Source organism: Aythya fuligula, chromosome 3 (genome assembly GCF_009819795.1).
Source record: "Aythya fuligula isolate bAytFul2 chromosome 3, bAytFul2.pri, whole genome shotgun sequence".
NCBI lineage: Eukaryota > Metazoa > Chordata > Aves > Anseriformes > Anatidae > Aythya > Aythya fuligula.
The window spans coordinates 73176390-73195981 of NC_045561.1; the positions used below are offsets into that span (position 1 = coordinate 73176390).

The window sequence follows — 19592 nt, forward strand, 5'->3', positions numbered from 1 at the left end:
TGGGAAGCTCCCCTTTTCATGAGTGATTCCTCCTTACATCTGCAGAGTTGTTGATTTACTGCACCTTTTGGGGGGCAGTGGAGACCACAGTGGTGCTGACCACACCTCTTGTTTTCAAATAAGTTGGGCAGCAGCGGTCTTTCACTCACTTGTATCAAGGTAAAGAGGAAAAGTTTTGCCTTTTTTTTTTTTTTTTTAATTTGATTTAAAGTACATGAGACAGCAATATTTCTAGATTCCTCATCTATTACATTATTGTTAACTGAGGTAAATGATGTCCTGCTTATACAGCATGAAACTTTCCATGAAAAACAAACAAACCCACGTGCAATTCACTGTATACCCAACCAGACTTAGATGTGAAAAACCACGGGGCAGAAACACCTTTAACTGTGGTTACTTGCACTGTTTCAGGCAAGGTGCCGTTCAGCATGGTCACAGCCACTCTGCATTGCTTGGTGCTGCAGGGATGTGCAAGAGCCCCCTTCTGCACTGCATACACACATTTTATATGAAAATTAAAAGGTCTTATCATGTGACCTTATCATTGTAAGGAAGTTTTAAAAATTAACACTTGCTTAACAAAGCACTCCTTTAATGGTAATACAATGCAGTATCTCAGAGTGTGGACATACACTTTTGAAGCCTTTGGAAATTAAAATCTGCTTCAGCCTTCCACATTGCTTTAACATTTAAGAATCTTCTGAATTTCCTCTACCAATTGCTGACATTTTACTATTTGTATGAAATACTTGTTATTTTTAACCTAAATCTTCAAAACAACTACCCTGAGAAAATTCTAGCAGACAGAAATACATCTTGAAATTAGAAAGGCCTTAAGGAAATAATAAATGTACAAGGTCTTAAATAGTGTATGAAACTTCGTTTAAAATTGCCATTTACAAATGAGTGATAAGACAGACCATTTGGGGGTTTAAACTACTAAAATTTTTTTGAAATTTCAAATACTGTAGAACATGCAAACCTACAACTTCCCCCAACCCCATCACTGGTCTGACAATGAAGTTATGATTACAAAGGCATTTCCTGCTTTCTAAGACAGCTGCTTTCCAGGTTGCTAGCCCTGAGGGACTCATTCTTGCTCCAAAGAGTTGGACACCTTGTCTAGAGGCAATTATCCTGTAGGTCCTACCTCTGCCTCGTCAACTTATTTGTTAATTCTTGCTTGTGCAAAGGTCTGAGAGTCATTAGCTCCCTTTGAACTCAATATGAATAAAAGTAATTCAACATCAGAAGCCTGACATTATTTTGAATGAAATCATGACATTAGTCAGACAATGAAATGAGTAGATTTTACTTGGTCTTCTGTCCAACAGATATACATTTCAAGCACATGAACATGACCCTCCTATTTAGGCATCTGCCCTGTTCTATGGAGCAAGAAAGGATTTAATAAAGGTGAGGTCAATTTGGCTGATCTTAGTAAAAAATAATCTTGATATTTCTTAGCACTAGATTATGCATTTAGTGATTTCAAACTTTCCAAGATTTTGAAGACATAGGCTTGAATTTTCCATGTGTGGTGGCTTTTTCAGGCTGCATTTTTGGCATGGAAAATTCATAGTCAATAATTCATCTGTTTCAGAAAATAAGAAGAGAACCAATGTTGAAGAATGAAAAAGTGGAAAAAAAAAAAAAAAAAAAGGAAAGAAAGAAGGAAGTACAAGGCACTTACGATGGAGAGGACAGAGAAAGGGGCATAATTATGGAAGCCAGAAAGGAGAGTAAAAGAGTGAGTATGAGACAAATAAGTGTGCACAGATGGAAAGGATAGGACCTGAATTGGGTGCTAGGATGCTCGTAAAATGAAAATTGATTGTGTTACCATTTTCAGGGTGTAGTATATGACTAGGAGTTATTTCATACAATCTGCTATCAAATTTGTGTACTTGAAGCTGCAAAAGGGTAGGGAATAAAGCAGTATGGTCTCATTGTTGACTCTTCCTGATACATTCAAAAGAACATTAAAGAATTGCCTCTTTTGCTAGTAGAACATGTCTTTGTTCTAAATCTATGCAATTTATCAAGTTTATTGAAGTGGGAATGATTATTTACTTCTCGAAAGTGAAAATCATTAGAGGTTTGCAAACCACTCAGTAGGTTTCAGAATGATTTCAGATATCCTGAGGAGAACTCCAGATACGTAGACCACACCAACCTCTGAACCATGAATTGATTTTCTTGTATTAAGGTCTAAAAAATTGGGAAAACGCATGGAAGCATTTAAATTTTATGTTTAAAATTGTGTTAAATTGTTAAAGATAAATACTTTTCTCTTCAACACAATATAGGAAGCTGAGTTTCTTCCCTCATTACAGAGGGAAATCCTCTTCTTTTGCTCCAACACATTCTATTCGCACTGGAGTATTTGCCTGACTTCATGTCTTAGCAAAATCATTTCCCTCACTATGCACTCTCAGAGACAGAAAATAATCTTAAGATTTACTTCCAAGGAAAAGCATTCTAAAAGAGTAAAGGTTATCTGAAGGGATATCTGAAAGGTTTGCTGTTAAAGGATCTGTAAAAACACCTGTGAAAGCAGAGCAATTAAGTGTTTTCTGTTAATTATGTTGTTAATATGCTCTATTGTATTAGGCAGCACCCATACATACCTGTCATTAGAAGAAAATGTTGTCCCTTCACCATTAATAGTTTCTAAGTTAGTCAGTCATCTTACAACTATAAATTTGTTCTTGCATAACATTCAGTGACAGATATTTCAAGACACATATCTCTTTTCTATGGCAATTACCAACAACATGGCTACACTCTCAGGTTGATAGAACTGGTTACATGATTGACTATTTCATTAGCAACAGAGAATGTGCTCTAGAAATCACTCTCCAAAGGGTAAGTCTTGCTGTATGAGTGCTCACTAAAGTCAGAGATTGCGTTCCCCCTTTCTCCTCCTTTGCCCCAGCTGCTATCACTGAGCACACTGCCACATGGTGTGGGACATCCCTTTGGGCAGCCTGGGCCAGTTGTTCTGGCCGTGTCCCTTCCCAGCTCCTGGGGCACCCCTACCTCCTCGCTGGCTGGGCAGCACCAGGAGCAGGAGAGGCCTTGTCTCTGAGTGAGCACTGCTCTGCAGCAACAGAAACATCCCTCTGTTATCAGCACAATTTTCATCACAAATCCAAAATACATCATCATACAAGTCTCTATGAAGAAAACTAACTCTATCCAAGCCAAAACCATGACAATTACCAGAGAGGAATCAACATCTGCAGCATCACGAAACCCCCACTTAAGTCAGTTGGAGGTAGGGAAGGTATAAATTAGCTCAACTAAAAATGTCTTAAGAGGTAATCATAAAGAAGTCACATAGCATACAAGGCATTCAAAGGCATTTCAAGTGGATAAGTAAGACTGTTGTTTTAGGTGCAAGTTGAAGACTCACCAAAACGTTTTATTCGGGTGAGAGAGAAGTATTAGGAGATGAAATGGAGCCATAGGAAAAGCCATAAACATGCAGTAAAAGCATGGTCTTGACTAAAGAGGCAACCATGTTTGCCAGGGCTTGCAGTGGGAGCAGTGACCCTGAGGGAAACTGGAAGCCAGGACAGGAGCTCAGGAAGAAAATGGCAAAGCAAGCTATTGCATGTGAAACATCCTCTCTAGTTAAAAAACAAGGGTTAGACTGGATGAACTGCATTTCAGTAAGCTACATTTGAGCCATGCCATGTCATTCATTGTAATCTTTTAAATGTACCTAAATAATGTAAACTGACAGACTTCTCCTAGTACCTAATCTCTCCTACCTGAAAGGAGTAAGCTTGTATTTCAGCTTTTTTTTTTTTTTTTTTTTTTTTTTTTTTTTTTTCTTGGGAAGGTCTTCTCTACCTGATTGCTTATTTTCATAAACAATAGCTATTGCAGAGAATTCTATCTTCTGCCAGGTTTGGTCAACGGATTCAAGTTAATAGCCTTCTAGACAAATATGGGAAGCATGTGCAAGTAAAACACATTTTCCTTGGGGAAAAATGAAAAAATAAAAAAATAAAGTGAAAAATTTCATTTACTAATTCACATAGCCTGACATGTATGGTATCGTTTTTTGCTCAGGAGACATGCTCATATATATATCATTTTTTATACTCCTAAATTTCACATGCATACATAAACTAAAAAAAGAAAAGCCTCACAACTTTTTGAGGTTAGTCCATCCTTGGGAAAGAGATGTTTTCTCATCTGCTGGCAAAGCATATTTGTCACATTTCAGGCAAGAGCATCTGAGCATGTTTTAGTTATCTATTTATTTGCTTGCCAAAAAGAACAGATGATGTTAATCACAGCAATGATGGAAGAGAGCATCCAAAAGGTCCACATGGCTTTTGATTAAAGCTTGTTAGATAGCATTTTAACTTCAAGGGGCTTGTTGTTGTCACAGCTCCCTGTAGGGAGGCACCTAATATATCTGTGCTTTTTCATCGAGTAATGCATGTTGTGTGCTAGATCTACTTCTGCTACTTCACATCTCACTTTTTCTATTTAAAACCCTTGGTGATTTCATATTCATATCTAAAGCTTTATCCAGTGTTTTAAAATATTTTAGAAAGCCCCAGAACTGAGTTTTCCTGCTGTTTATACCACAACTCCTTAACTCAGGAGATTCAGCTCCATAATTTGTCCTGCATCATGGAGACATCCTTCACAGGCAGCAAGATTCAGCCTCACCTGACCTCCCTTGACTACTATTTCTTATACTGACATGCCATTTTCCTTTATATACCTATATTACTGTTTGAGCTACCATGGGGTTTGTATTAAGAACTACTTAGGTAGTTCTATAGATGCAGAAAAATTCTTTTGCCTACACTACAGGCTGTGCATGTACCTTTTAGGAAAATATCACAGAATCACAGAATTGAAGGGGTTGGAAGGGACCTCAAAAGATCATTGGGTCCAACCCCCCTGCCAAAGCAGGTTCCTTAGAGCAGGCTGTCCAGGTAGGTGTCCAGACAGGTCTTAAATATCTCCAGAGAAGGAGACTCCACAACCTCCCTGGGCAGCCTGTTCCAGTGCTCCGTCACCCTCACCGTGAAGAAATTCTTTCTCATGTTTGTGCAGAACTTCCTGTGCTCTATCTAGTGACCATTACTCCTTGTCCTGTCACTGCAAACCACTGAAGAGTTTGGTCAAATCCACCTGTCTCTCACACCTCAGGTATTTATAAACATTGATGAGACCCCCTCTCAGTCTTCTTTTCTCCAGGCTGAACAGACCCAAGTCTCTCTTCCTTTCCTCATAAAGAAGATGCTCCAGGCCCCGTATCATCTTTGTGGCCCTCCGCTGGACTCTTTCCAGGAGATCCCTGTCTTTTTTTGTACCGGGGAGCCCAGAACTGGACACGGTACTCCAGGTGAGGCCTGACCAGGGCAGAGTAGAGGGAGAGGATCACCTCCCTTGACCTGCTGGCCACGCTCCTTTTAATGCACGTCAGGATCCCTCTTGGCCATGAGGGCACAGTGCTGGCTCATGGTCAACCTGTCGTCCACCAGGACCCCCAGGTCCTTCTTGTCAGAGCTCTTCTCCAGCAGGTCATCCCCCAGCCTGTACTGATACTTTGGGTTGTTCCTTCCCAGGTGCAGGACTCTACACTTGCTCTTGTTAAACCTCATTTGGTTTCTTCCTGCCCATCTCTCCAACCTGTCTGGTCTCACTGAATGGCAGCACAGCCTTCTGGCGTGTCAGCCACTCCTCCCACCCAGCTTTGTGTTATCAGTATACTTGCTGAGGGCAGACACTATTCCCTCATCAAGGTGGTTGATGAAGATGTTGAAAAAGACTGGACCCAGCACTGCCCCCTGGGGAACACCGCTAGTCATAGGTCTCCAGCCGGACTCTGCGCCACTGATCACCACCCTCTGAACTCAGCCAGTCAGCCAGTTCTCAGCCCACCTTGCCGTCCACTCATCTATCCCACACTTTATCAATTTTTCTAGTAGGATGTCACGGGACACAATATCAAAAGCCTTGCTAAAGTCAAGGTAGGTGACATCCACTGCTTTCCCCTCATCTACCCAGCTGGTGATGCCAATCATAGAAGGCAACAAGGTTGGTCGAGCACAACTTCCCCTTGTGAATCTATGCTGATTCCTCCTCATAACCTTCTTCTCTTCCATTGCTTGGAGATGGCATCCAGAACAAGCTGTTCCAACAGATATACACAGATGGGCTGCCCAGGGAAGTGGTGGGGTTACCATCCCTGAAGGTCTTTAAAGACGTTTAGATGTTGAACTTAGCAATATGGTTTAGTGTTAGTGTTAGGACTTGTTAGTGTTAGGTCAGAGGTTGGACTCGATGATCTTGAGGTTTCTTCCAACCAGACAATTCTATGATTCTGTGATTCTGTGATAAACACAATATACTTGTGTAATCCAAGTTTGATTTGAAACTAATACTGTTGTATGCCAATGCATATGAGCAGTTGTAGATCTGTTACAGGAGAGGCATTTGTTTAAACAGGAAAGGAGACGAGAGAGGTAGTATCAGGAAAAAGGAAGGATTGAAGAGGTGGAATTCCACACAGGGCCTCTTTCAGAGGATGCATTTCCACAAACAAGTGCGGCGGCACACTCTAAAACTTCAGCACAAGGACTACATCAAATTCTTGTTCTTTCTAGTGAAGAGATTTAATCACTAATGAGCTATAATCGTGTATTGACTGTACTTAGTACATATGACAACTGCAAAGAATAGGCATAGAATATAATTAAACAGTCTGTTTTCCCCTGGATAACATATACATGTAGCTTGAGTATTCTTCCTAGTTCCAGTACCAGGATGTCCACAGTTCCTCTGCAATAGCACCAATACTTTGGCATCAATTAAAACATCTCAGAACTGGAGGTTTTCTGTAAGAAAGGTTTGTGATGGAGAGATATGGGTAGGGTCACACATATTTCATATGATGTCATATGTAATCTAGTGATACACAGTGAGCATATGCAATAATAAATGTGATAATCGTTCCTCCAAGCTCACTTCTGAGTTTCTTTGATATGCAGAACTTTGTTGGATATTCTGACCTAAAAGGAACAAACACAGACCTTTTTCTACTTGACTCAACAGGTTCCAGTGACTGTATCTGGTGTAACATTAAGTACTAAGCATAACGGAACTAAAAAATATAGTAATTACAGAATAATGGGCAACATGTAAAGCCTGCAGATATTAAGATTATTGGTGTGTGTATATGATAACTATGTGGGTGACTTTTAATAAGTTCTGCCAATTACACTGGTTGTAATACATATTTGTATGAACTGCAATGTGTGAATATTTGTTTTACAATAGGTGATTATTTCATAAAGAAAATAATTTCATAGGGCAGACATATTGTGTGTTTCAAGGCAGATATTTCTGGTGACAAGGTGTCCATGTAATTCTTATAAATTTATAATTCCTACAACAATTATATCTATCATTGAAATAAAATAAAATAATAAAATAAAATAAAATAAAATAAAATAAAATAAAATAAAATAAAATAAAATAAATAAAATAAAATAAAATAAAATAAAATAAAATAAAATAAAATAAATAAAATAAATAAATAACACTGTTTTTTTGTTAAGAACACAAACTTTGCTTTTTAATACTCTTAAACTGTTTCTGCATAAGCTTTGATAGTGTTACTGTCACACAAAACAAGAGACAAAAATAAATGAGCATTGTTCAAAGGTATAGCACGACTAAAAAAAAAAAGTGCATTATTTAATTGAATGATGATAGTTTCGAGTCTTAAGTTGACGTTAAAGTCTTTGTGAAGTAAATGGAAAGATTAATTGCACACTGTATGTACTTCAAGATTGTAAACATTTCAACAGACAATCACGAGTGAAAAACTGACCTGAAACATACTTTTGGCAACATCCTTACTTGTAGCTGTTATGTGAACATATTTTTTTTTTTTTTTATAGCCTACATAAACAAAAATAGAGGCCAAGGAAAATATTGAATATACATTTCGTTTTCCAATCAACTGTAGCATGACTTCTAAATAGATTTTCCCTTGAATCCTCTTTTGGCTATGTAATTGGTATACACCTTTGATTCTGCCTGAAAAATCCCAAGCCATTAGTTATGTAATCTTTCTGATTATACATATTGCTAGATTTATGGTAAATTGCACTATGGCAGTTTATTTTTCTTTTAGGAAACATTGCATTGATTTACTAACTGGGAATACAAGAAAAAAAGTCTCTGCTGTAATGTGTTATCTCACACAGACAAAACTGACCTGGAAACTGAGCTGAGATTGAATACTAATACTGTTGGTATGAGAAAATTTTCATGTTATTCCAAACAAAACCTGATTGAGAAGAATTACAGAAGGAATCTCATGTTACTGAATGACATGAAAATTATATGGCAGACAAAACTTTGTCAAAAAGTCAAACTAGTGTGTATTAGTAGTAACAACCTAAGTATACATGCACACTAAGACACAGTCATGAAAATCAGCTTTCACTCATCAGAAGAAATGAATACAAATACCCCTATGCAAAATGTCAGCTTAGTGCTCAGGGTAGTTAAAATAACACAGAAATGGTAGAGAAGGACAATAAGAGATGAAACATTATTATGTTACCGTGTGCATTCCTGGCATGCGTACATCCTGAATTCTGCAGATAGTTCTGCTTATGTTACTTCAAAAGAGATAAAGTAGAATTAAAAATTCTTCAAAGAAGAACAATAAAGTTGGTCAATGACCTCCCTAGGAGGGGTAATTAAGTAAACTAGAACTTTTCAGATTTAAAAGGAATATTGTTAGAAGGAAGAGAATATGATTTATGTCTATAAAATCACAAATTGCATAGAGATACTGAACATGGACTGATTATCCATTATTTTTCAGCACTAGGAAGAACCAAATAAGATTATCATTAGGAGATTTAAAATAAACAAAAGAAGGTACTTTTTCAAATAAAGCGTAATTGAGTTGTGAAACTCATGGTGAATGTCAAAAATATAAGTGGATTCAAAGGTAGATTGAAAACTTTCAGTGGAAGATCTTTCAAAAGCTATTAAACACAGTGATGTGATTACAACATGCAGCTCACAGTCTCGCAAATGCAAATTGTTGAGAGTAGCAAAGGTACATGTTAAAGTATCATTCTGTATTAAAGTATCATTCTGTATTTGTCTTGTTTCTTAGTCTTCTCCTTAAAAACAATATATTTATTCTTGCCTGAAATGGTACACTAGATTAAATTAATTTTTAAGCAATTCTGTACAGGTGTTCTGTATGTAGTACATAATTCAAATTTCATTTAAACCAACAAAGTAATTTCATCGACTAAAGGGAGCTGAATTAAGCTATCTGAGAAAATGAACTTCCCAGTATGATGTTTTTCTAATGATATGATAACTAGGCTTGTTAGATTGGTTATTGTAAACTCAAGGAAATGTCAAAGTTGTCCAAAACAAAGAGTGCCTGGAATGTAGCTATTGTGGCTGCAAAGCACCCCCTCATACATTCTAGGTTTCATTTTAAAGCCACATCCAAAAATTATAGTTCTACGATTTATCTATTGTTGAATTTAAGAGATTGGTCAGATGACTGCTTTTTCTCTCTTGAGTGATAGCTGATCTGGTTACCTAACTCTTCATCTGAGTTTATGAATTGCATGGTCAATTGGAGGCTAGTCTGCAGTTTTATGAAATTAAGATATTAATAGATAATTGCCAATCTACAAAATAGAAGTCACCTCCTTTTCCCAAACAATTTGTCTTTATGAGGTAGGCAGACCTTAGAAAGTGCAAATGTAGTGAAATGTGCAAAATGAAAGTGCAAATGAAAGTGAAATGTGCAAAATTTTATTTTGTTTTATTCTAGAAAAAAAATGAGTCTTTTAGAGAACAAGTCATAGGTTTACATACAGAACATGTTCTTAAAATTAAAAAAAAAATAAATAAATAAAAAGGAAATAAAATCAGATTAGGCCAGAATAATTTTTAAGAGTGTTAACTACTGACATTTCTTTAGTTCTACTATCATGACTGACTCTGTTATGTAAAAGAAGCTAAATAGCAAAGAATATTAACATGAATATACATAACATGAACTGACAAAAATATTTATTTATATGAAACAACAAAAATTTGAAGATAAATCCAGGCGTTTAGCTATAGAGGCTCTCTCTGCAGTCAATGGAGAAAAACAGGTACCTCCCAATGGCCTTTCATTTCTGCCAATGGTACTATTTTAAGATAGATAGTGGAATCACTTGTTATTATTCTCTGTGATGAGAGAGAGAGCTTTAATGATTAACCATCTAACTCAGACTTGATATTTAGCTCTTCTTCAGCCAATGTCAAGTGAGGTGTATCCCACCCAGTTATTCTACTGGGGCACAATTGCAATATGGATATTAAAAATGCATAGGGTTTTATTTCCCCAAAGTTCAGAAGAGTCTCTGAAGGACTTCATCTTAAATCTTTTTCTTTCCTGATGAGGGAATGGGGCAAGAGTTTACCCCAGTTCATTTGCCAAGTTATTAGAAGATCTTGCAATGCAGTCTTTGCTTGTGGACAGCTAAATACCGTTTATGAAACCTACTTTATCCTAATGATGAATTGCTAATAACCTGTCTAGGAACAAAGGTGGAACTAATTGGATTTGTTTCATGTTTCATGGTGAGTCAAATATTATATATAGCTAATATAGGTGAACAAATTAATATGGCAAGAACATTAAACTTCACAAGGACACTTATTGATAGAAAAATGTAGGAAATTGAATGGGAAATAAGAGCAGTAGGTTTTACCTTAAGTGTCTGGACTCACTGGGGAGGTGTGAATATGCATTACCCCGACCAAATATTACAATGAAGACAGAGGAAATTCAGCACTGTCAGAGGCAAACATATTACATTTACTGCAGTCTTCCACTACTTGGTAGAATATCTCTCTAGGGAGCTATTGCAGGGCTTCTGCACACTGGGAACAACTTGATGGTCTATGTACAAAGGAGACAGTTTTTTGAAATGACATCCTGCTAAAAGGAAGGATGGGAGCATGAGAACTTATAGGTAAGTGAGAAGAATCTTTTCACTTTTTCTTTGTGTAATAAAAATAAACACTTTAATTTTACATTGATTAACAGTTACTTTATCTTTAAAAATAAGAATGCTTCTGTTAAAAACAAACAAACAAAAAATCACAAAACAAAACAACAGCAATTTCCTTGAAATTAAAGAAGGAGAAGCATGTTCTCGAAAATGCCATTTTTTTTTTATTATTGTGGATGCACATACAGAAACATACGGTACTGTTAGAGGAAAAAAAAAAAGAAAAAAGACTTAAAATGCATAGATATTTCATTATGCATGGAGGTGATATGCACATGACAAAAGTGTTAATACTTCCATCTGAAGTTCCAAGAGGTGCCAATATGTTATCTCAAAGCAGTATGTGCTATATTTTTACCAATTTGGGGATCATTATGTGCTTTACATATATTTATACATTGCTCAAAATGGGCTGATATAATCTAGTTTTACATTTTATGCTCTGGGCTGATATAATCTAGTTTTACATTTTATGCTCTATGTATTTACCTACACACACCCCCATACAGAGTCATGAAAACATATCTTACATATCCTCCAAAAAAAGTAAATAGTAACATTAAAATGCAAAGAAATTAAGATGTCTTTTCTTTCACTATTTTCCTATTCAAGAAAAAAAAAAAAGGATTTTGAAAGAAATCCTGCCATAAGTATTTTAATTTTGAATAAAAATATTGCTTAAAAGAAAATAAACACAAAAATTTGAAAAATTGGCAGAAGCCAACTGTCTTGTATTCTGTTAACAATTAAAAACCAAAGAACAACAATTTCTCCCATTCAAAAGGTGAGTTAAATCATCCTGAAAACATCCCTTTAAATTTAAAACCTGAAGTACAGAGTCATTCCAGAGATCTCAATAGGCTGTAAAAATGTGTAAAATGTTTCTTTCTTTTTATTTCTTTTCTCTTTTCTTTTTCTTTTTTTTTCTTTTTCTTTTCTTTTTCTTTTTCTTTTTCTTTTTCTTTTTCTTTTCTTTTCTTTTTCTTTTTCTTTTTCTTTTTCTTTTTCTTTTTCTTTTTCTTTTCTTTTCTTTTTCTTTTTCTTTTCTTTTTTTTTTCTTTTTCTTTTTCTTTTTCTTTTTTTTTCTTTTTCTTTTTCTTTTTCTTTTTTCTTTTTCTTTTTCTTTTTCTTTTTCTTTTTCTTTTTCTTTTTCTTTTTCTTTTTCTTTTTCTTTTTCTGTTTCCTTTTCTTCCTCTTCCTCTTCCTCTTCCTCTTCCTCTTCCTCTTCCTCTTCCTCTTCCTCTTCGTCTTCCTCTTCCTCTCTTTTTCTTTTTTTTTTTCTTGCAACACCAGAAGCTCATTCTGCTTCATACCCACAGTGGGCTCTGCCAGCTCTGAAGAGAGTGGAATTCCTCCGTTGCTCTGATACATCAATTTTATAATTTGATTTGAAATAATTAACAAAGTTATAATTTGACAGCTGGATTAGTGCACAGTATGCATTTTCTTCTTGGTGTGTATATATATGTATATACGCATACACAAGTTTTTAAATTCAAGAGTGTCAAAACAATGGTGTAAAACCAATTAAGGATAAAAAAAAAAAAAAAAAAAAAAAGAAGTAAAACTAGAAGTGTTACTTGAATTATTTCTTGTTGTTCACTATTGCCAATTTTTAAATAAGTACTTACCAGACCTTACTGTAACTCTCTTAGCAATACAGTAATTTATTTAATGCACTGTTCAGCAGTTTCTTAACATTAAACTGAAATAGTCTATATAGCGCACATGTTGTGAGCCTCTTTGAAAGCTCCTAAATTTGGACTGTTTACCATTTATGAAAATCTTCATGCAGAGCTATATTTATTAATTACATTCAATAATCCGATATACTAAGCAGGTATTGATTTCTGTGGAAGGGAATATCAAGATTTACTGACTAGAAAGATTAATACTGATCAATTTAAAGCCAAGGTCAATATTTATCTTGAGGAGAAATAAATCTTGATATTCAGAAAAAATGAAAGACTGCTATGCAGTTATTTACAGTCTCAGTGTCTTTACCAGAAATATCTGGAAATCTCTCCTGCTTGGATGTGAATTTCAGGTATGTCATCTTTTTCACCGAGATTGATATGATAATGTGGGAAAAATATTTATAGGACTGGGAAAACTGTCTTTTCTAACTCATCTTCACCAGCATTACGTGGGATATGCTGAATACAATCAGGAAGCATTTATTTTTAAGAATGAACAGATTGGTCAACACAGCCACAGATTTACTGATTTGTGGTCTAGTAGGAAACAGGAACCTCATGATGTACACACAGCAGCTCTGTTCAGCAATATCATTTCAATATTCACAAAGGCCATATTTGAACCATGTGGAGGGACTCTGGTGTGTCCCACATTGGGGTCTGGGTAAGGCTGGAATAGACACCTTGTTGTGGGGCTCAGAGACAGTCCAGCACCATGGTCTCACACACAGCACCCTGAGCTTCTCCCAGTTAAACCAGAACCTGTTTTCCTGCAATATAATTTGTTCTTATCCATAAACCCATTCCATCTCTTGTGAACTGTGGCATTGCACAGAACCTGTTGCAAAGGCATAAAGCAAGAATTCAAGCATTGCATATTATAAACTTAAATAACTACACCATACAGAAGATAACTTCATCAGGGCCTTACCCTCTATGCTGCCATGCGGATCAGCCTAATGAAATGGAGAATGAAATTCAGTAATATCTATGAGGTTCTGAGAGTTGATGGCAAGTTGTCCTTCATGCCTACAGAAATAGGGTTTCTAACAGTGAATGTTAAATTCTGGTTTTGAGAGAAGATTATTTTCAATGCCATTATCTTCCTATCTGAGCTGTAGGTGTTATACACTCTAAACATTTAGGCTGAGTTACAAATCTTTATCTATACACATGCTTGCTTGAAGAATAGTGTCAACTTTTTAAATTGACACTATTTACTTATAGGAAGTTTTAGGAAGTTTTTTTTTTTTTTTTTTTTTTTTTTTTAAACAAAAAAACAAACAAACAAACAAAACAGTACTTCATACTAAACCATTCTGAGTTAATTGTTCCAAATTAAAAAAAATATGCAGGGCATTGCTGTGCACCTTAGGATGGAAATTTTATTGTGCTGTGAGAGAAGTCAACAGGAGTTCAAAGCACTCAGCCCCCTGCAGAACAGATTATCAAGTGCCAAAATTTCAGAATTCATGCTGAAAAAATAAACTGCTCTATATGCAGATACAGTGTCAAAAATGGGTGGAAGCCTTCATGTTGCTACATCTTCTCCCTTCCCCCAACCTGCTTCCAAAAAAGAAATGAAATGTTGAATTTCTTCTGTCTTTTAGTATTGCTGAGCTCTACATAAATAGGAATACATTCACTGCAGGGTAACAGTGAGATTCAACTATTCCCATTAAAATGCTAATTACCATCCTTTTATAGATTGGTTGGAGAGGGTTTGGGGAACAAAAATAGCATCCAAAACCAGAGATTATCACAGGAAGAAAAAAAAATCAAAGAAGAATACATGAGATTAAAATACCCTTTATTTCTAAATTTAGAAGCCCACTAAAGTGATTCTAACCATTTATTCTCCCTGGAGCTGCTCCATATATTAAACTGATACTGAGAAGCCATGAATTGCTATGCTTCCAAGCACAGTTCACAGTTTGGGTTGTTGCACATTCATATATTTTGTGTCATGACCAAGATATCACTGGCATCTTAAAAGAAGTCCTCCAATCCTTACCAGATAGAAATAATGTGGGACAACAGTATTAAGCAACATAATAATAAAATTACTTGTTATTAAAAACACAGCACAATTTTTTAGAGGAAATATATTACTCAGCTGTAAAATAATATGTTTGCCATTCACTCTAATGTTTCAACATTATGATTCAATCTTCTAAAAAGCTGACATGGAAAATAACAGCGTAATAAACCAATTCATCATAATGTGTAAAAGAAACTAGTGAAATAAATTGTAATAACCTTTCAAAAACTAGCAGCTTTTAAAAGTATTAATTCCTACTCCAGATAATTGGAAAAGACACCTGGGTGGCCAGGCAATATTTTTTATGGGATTGCTCTGTCAGGGACTCAGATTGTCTTCAGAGTCAGGAGCGATCGTTTAGCACTAAGTGACAGTGAATCTTGCAAATGGGTCTTCCTGGATGGTGTTTGCCATAAATTACCAAACTGAACTCTCCTTCAAGGTCAACCATAAAAGGCAGCAGATATCAAATGGCCTTCGTGGAGAACCAAAGTAAGCTCCAGGCTTCACATAAGCAGGCACTAGTTGTGTTGGATTCTGTAAAATTGACTTTGTATGCTGACAGCATGAATTGTTATCAAAGTTTGAAGATGTTCTTAGGAACTAAATAGCTGAAGAATGTAATTGGGAATTTAAATTCTCAGGAAGGACTAGCAAAGGCTGCTCCCTATTACACTGCAATACATGACGCTAAATCAATAACATTAAAATTGAAGATATCAATGTGTTTCAATGCAAACATGGGAACCAACTTCCTTAAGAAAAGTAACCCATGCTATGTCTGTCAACTTATTTTACCTTTTGCCTTTCCCAAAAACCCTTGTCTTTTTTTTTTTTTTTTTTTTTTTTTTCCAAATGAATATCAAAATGTTTATATAAATATTATCAGTACCAGTGCTTCTGCTTTGAAATCATAGTTAATGAAAATGTAGTCAGTGGTATTCGTAAGAGCAGCCTGCAGTAGCATACATATGTGCTTAAAAGTTTTTTTTTTTTTTTTTTTTTTTTTTTTTCCCTCTCTTATGAGATAAGAAAACATCAGCAATGTGAACCTTGAAGTCTTGAAATGGCAGAATGATCTTTACTGCCATTCCTTTTTCTCCAGTATGGGAGATGTGTTGCAATGGAAAAAAATGTTAGCTCAAGTTAACAACAACCAAAATCACCAAAAACAAACAAACAAAGAAACAAACAAACAACAACAACAACAAAAAAGTGTAGGTGATTGTTGTGTTCTGGCCTGCTTTGCAGCATTCACATTTAAGCAGATGTCACTTCTCTCACTTTCCATTGGAAGATCTGCCTGTGGTGCGTTATGAAATGCCAACCAAAGAACACTTGCACTTGGTGCTTCCATAGCAAAAAGACAGGAAAAATTGCGATCAGTAGGGTGTGTTCTTCCTAAAGGCACTGAAAACAGCTGGATATGAGGAGGATGAGTGTCACAGAAGACAGCTACTGCAGGGACACTAGAAGGCCCATGGGACCATGGTGCTGGAGGGAGAGCTGAGGCTGTTCAGCCTCTGTTGCATGTTGGTTGAGGTCATACTGGGGTATGTCACAACCCTATTGTATAATTTTGTATTATATTGTGTAGCGTGAAATCAAGGCTTTTTAAACTGAACTTTTGGTCGTTTTACAATAGTTCAGCAATTATTGTCTGAAAAAAGGTTGGTTGATTATTCAAGAGCCCATGAAAAGAACAGAAACATTACTAGACAAATCCAAGGCACTGTAATTCCTGTGACTGCATGTATGAATAAAATGACTTGCAAAGTTTCATACTGTGTATCTACCTTTCTTTGCTCTACAATGCTCCTTTCCTCCCAGCATGGTGAACAAGTTTTTCTCGTGCACACTTTTGTGTGTGATGACACCCAGAACTGAATTGATATTTTATTGCAAAGCTACTTTACTCTTTCCCACCAGCTTCACCTCAATCCTGAGAAACAAAACAAAAGAGATTCTCTCATAGCTGCATTTCAGTCAGTTCGGATGTCTCAGCCACAGCCAAAACTAGGTCAAACAGCCTGTTTTTCACATCACATACTGACCTCTAATAATTTTGCTCTATGATATTCCTAGTGGGTCTTTAACACAGGCTTTTACAAGAAATAAGATGAATAAAGTCTTCTCCAACACTTTCTCTAATTTCAAAATAAATTGGTGACATAGTTTGAAGTTCAGACTAAAGATGTGCTAATTATACAGGGAAAAATCTAATTAAGCGAATCAGGAAACCCATAGCAACTATTGTCACATTCTTGTATGACAGAAGCATCAATCTGGCAGTCACTGGAGCATACGCTCAATAACTGACTGAACTCAGATCCTTTTTCATCAAGACCTGCAAAGTTAAAATGAGATACCAGCTATGACAACAGTTCAGCTTCACAGACCATATTGCATGAAGCAGCACTTTCTTCTCTCCTTTTTCTTTCATCTATGAAATAGATATATAAGAATATCCTCCAAACAAAATACACTTAGCATACTTTTTTTGTTGAAATGTTATGAAAATTGTGTTCCTTGCTAGTGAGAGGGGCTGAGATTTTTAATATAACACAATATACATATATATTCTTTATACACCACTGAATATATTCCATTGAAAAAACACTGAATTTCTAGTTAAAGAAATGCAAAGATTAAGAGAGTGAGAAAGTGCCAGAAAGATTGAATCTCATATCTGTAGGAGAGATGAAACTGTTAAAACCACTAAAGTTACCACTTCTCCTAGAATTGAGATGCCTCAGAACTAATTTCCCTGTCTATAAAAGAAGTTAAATATTACGGTAATTTTGAAGGCCTTTCTCTCTCCAAAAAAGAAGGAGGAATGTTAATCTCATACAGAAAGACACACAATTTGTAACACTGTGAGATGTAGGACCTATTCAGAGTGTGGTGCACATCTTCCCAAAGCTTTGCAGTTATAAAATTTATCCAAACAACCTCTGGCATGATTAAATTGCTTGTAAAGATTAGGGGAGTGCTTTAGAAATAGTAAGGTTTTTTTTTTTTTTTTTTTTTTTTTTTAAGTTTTAAGTGTTGTTTAGGTGGTTGCTAAAACCAATGAACTAACAGAGATTCCATCCCAGAATTCAACAACATGCACAAGGGAAAAAGAAGCAGATCTGAAGTAAGGATTGGTCTATGGCAAGGAACACAGTAATGTCCTACCCAAACACCTTGTTTCTCTGATGTGAGAAATTCAGATGAGGACTGGGAAGAAATCTGCAAATAAAAGAATGAAAGTAGACACTAGCTAGCCAAGATTGTTCAGGACAGAGGTACCTGTAGTGGGAAACAGTTCCTATTACATTAAGTTCTGATTGAACAGCCACATCCTTCCATGGGAAATAGTGTGCATAACATGCATCTTCTCATTAGCAAAATTACACATATTGTTATTTGCCAAAAGACTCATCTCCATTTTTCTATGAAGCTAAAATGAGATACACTGGTTGCTCATATGTGAGGCTACTTAAGAACAATGATCTAAGCATCAGGATAAAAAAAATAATAATCAGAAAACCATAAAACAATTTCTGAGCATGTCTAGGTAATAAATTCATTAAACAGGTAATGTCAGAGATGGATCTCTGCATTCTGCTGCCACTAGGACGTAGTAAGCAAAATAGCACAATAAAAGGACACATATATTTATATCATAGATTATATCATTTTTCTAGATATGCTATTATAGAAATTACTATCATAGATCCAGTTGATTCAATAATACTTGCTGTACTTTACATCTCTCTTTTTTTTTTTTTTTTCCTACTCAGCTAAAGATTTTGTAACTTTAAAAAGCATTAGGTGCAATTACTTACAAATGGTTTCATAGAATACTGAAACAAAGGATGCAGAAGTATGCCTCGCTGTTCTATAGTTAGATTTCACTTGGTCTCCATGTGATACAGAAGCTTATCTGCAAAGAATGGCTTACAACATTTATCCCATAATTAACTGATGTCCATTTTTTTTTGGTATCTTGGATACAGCAGCTCAACATATTGTTTATTGATAATTACAGTTAGTAATTGACAAAAGGGGATATAGTCACCCATGTTATTACTTAATGTAGATTCACCCCAAGAAGCATCTCTTAAAAAAAAGTGAACAAAGCCTAGGCTTGTAATCAAGTGACTGTAGAACTGTATAAGAACATGTTGCTAATCCATGCACCATGCTCCAGAGAAAGAAGTCAAACAAATGTAAATCCATTAGCATACTATGATAATAACTAGGAGGTAGGAATTCCACATGAATTCACTTAAGTATAGGCATGAAACTCTCTATGCATGAGAGGAAGAAGGTCATTTGCATATTGCTGCTTCCCGGGAACATCAAGTCTTGAAAAATTGTTGCAAGGAGTACTTAAGTCAATGTATAAAATGAAGAAAAGGCACTGAGAAGGCCTTGGAGTCAAGCAGAAAGAAAAATACCGGTGTGGTATCAACAGTCACTGAGAATATTTTTATACTAGTAGAAATTCAAGTTTGTCAAAGACAAACCAGAAATATGCCTGTTGACAATACTGGACACAGGTTTTGTCTAACAGAGATGACAGTATGCTACAACCTTCTAAAGTAAGAGTTACTTTAGAAATAGACACTCTATATGTGAAACAAGCAGATAAAAACACTAGATTTTATTTTATTTTATTTTAATTTAATTTAATTTAATTTAATTTTATTTGTTTTGTTTTGTTTTATTTTATTTTATTTTGTTGTATTTTATTATTTTATTTTT

The 19592-nt window shown here is 35.6% G+C and overlaps 1 protein-coding gene across 5 annotated transcripts in view; it reads right to left on the reverse strand.

Annotated features, from left to right (window-relative positions):
- HS3ST5 (heparan sulfate-glucosamine 3-sulfotransferase 5) overlaps positions 1-19592 on the reverse strand; it is a 199532-nt gene that overhangs the window by 47161 nt on the left and 132779 nt on the right. The window contains exon 7 of one of the 5 annotated variants that reach the window (XM_032184438.1): positions 2077-2214. The exons of the other annotated variants lie outside the window; for them this stretch is intronic. The gene's annotated coding sequence lies outside the window, so the exon portion shown is untranslated. The remainder of the gene's footprint in view (positions 1-2076; positions 2215-19592) is intronic. 5 annotated transcript variants of the gene reach the window in all.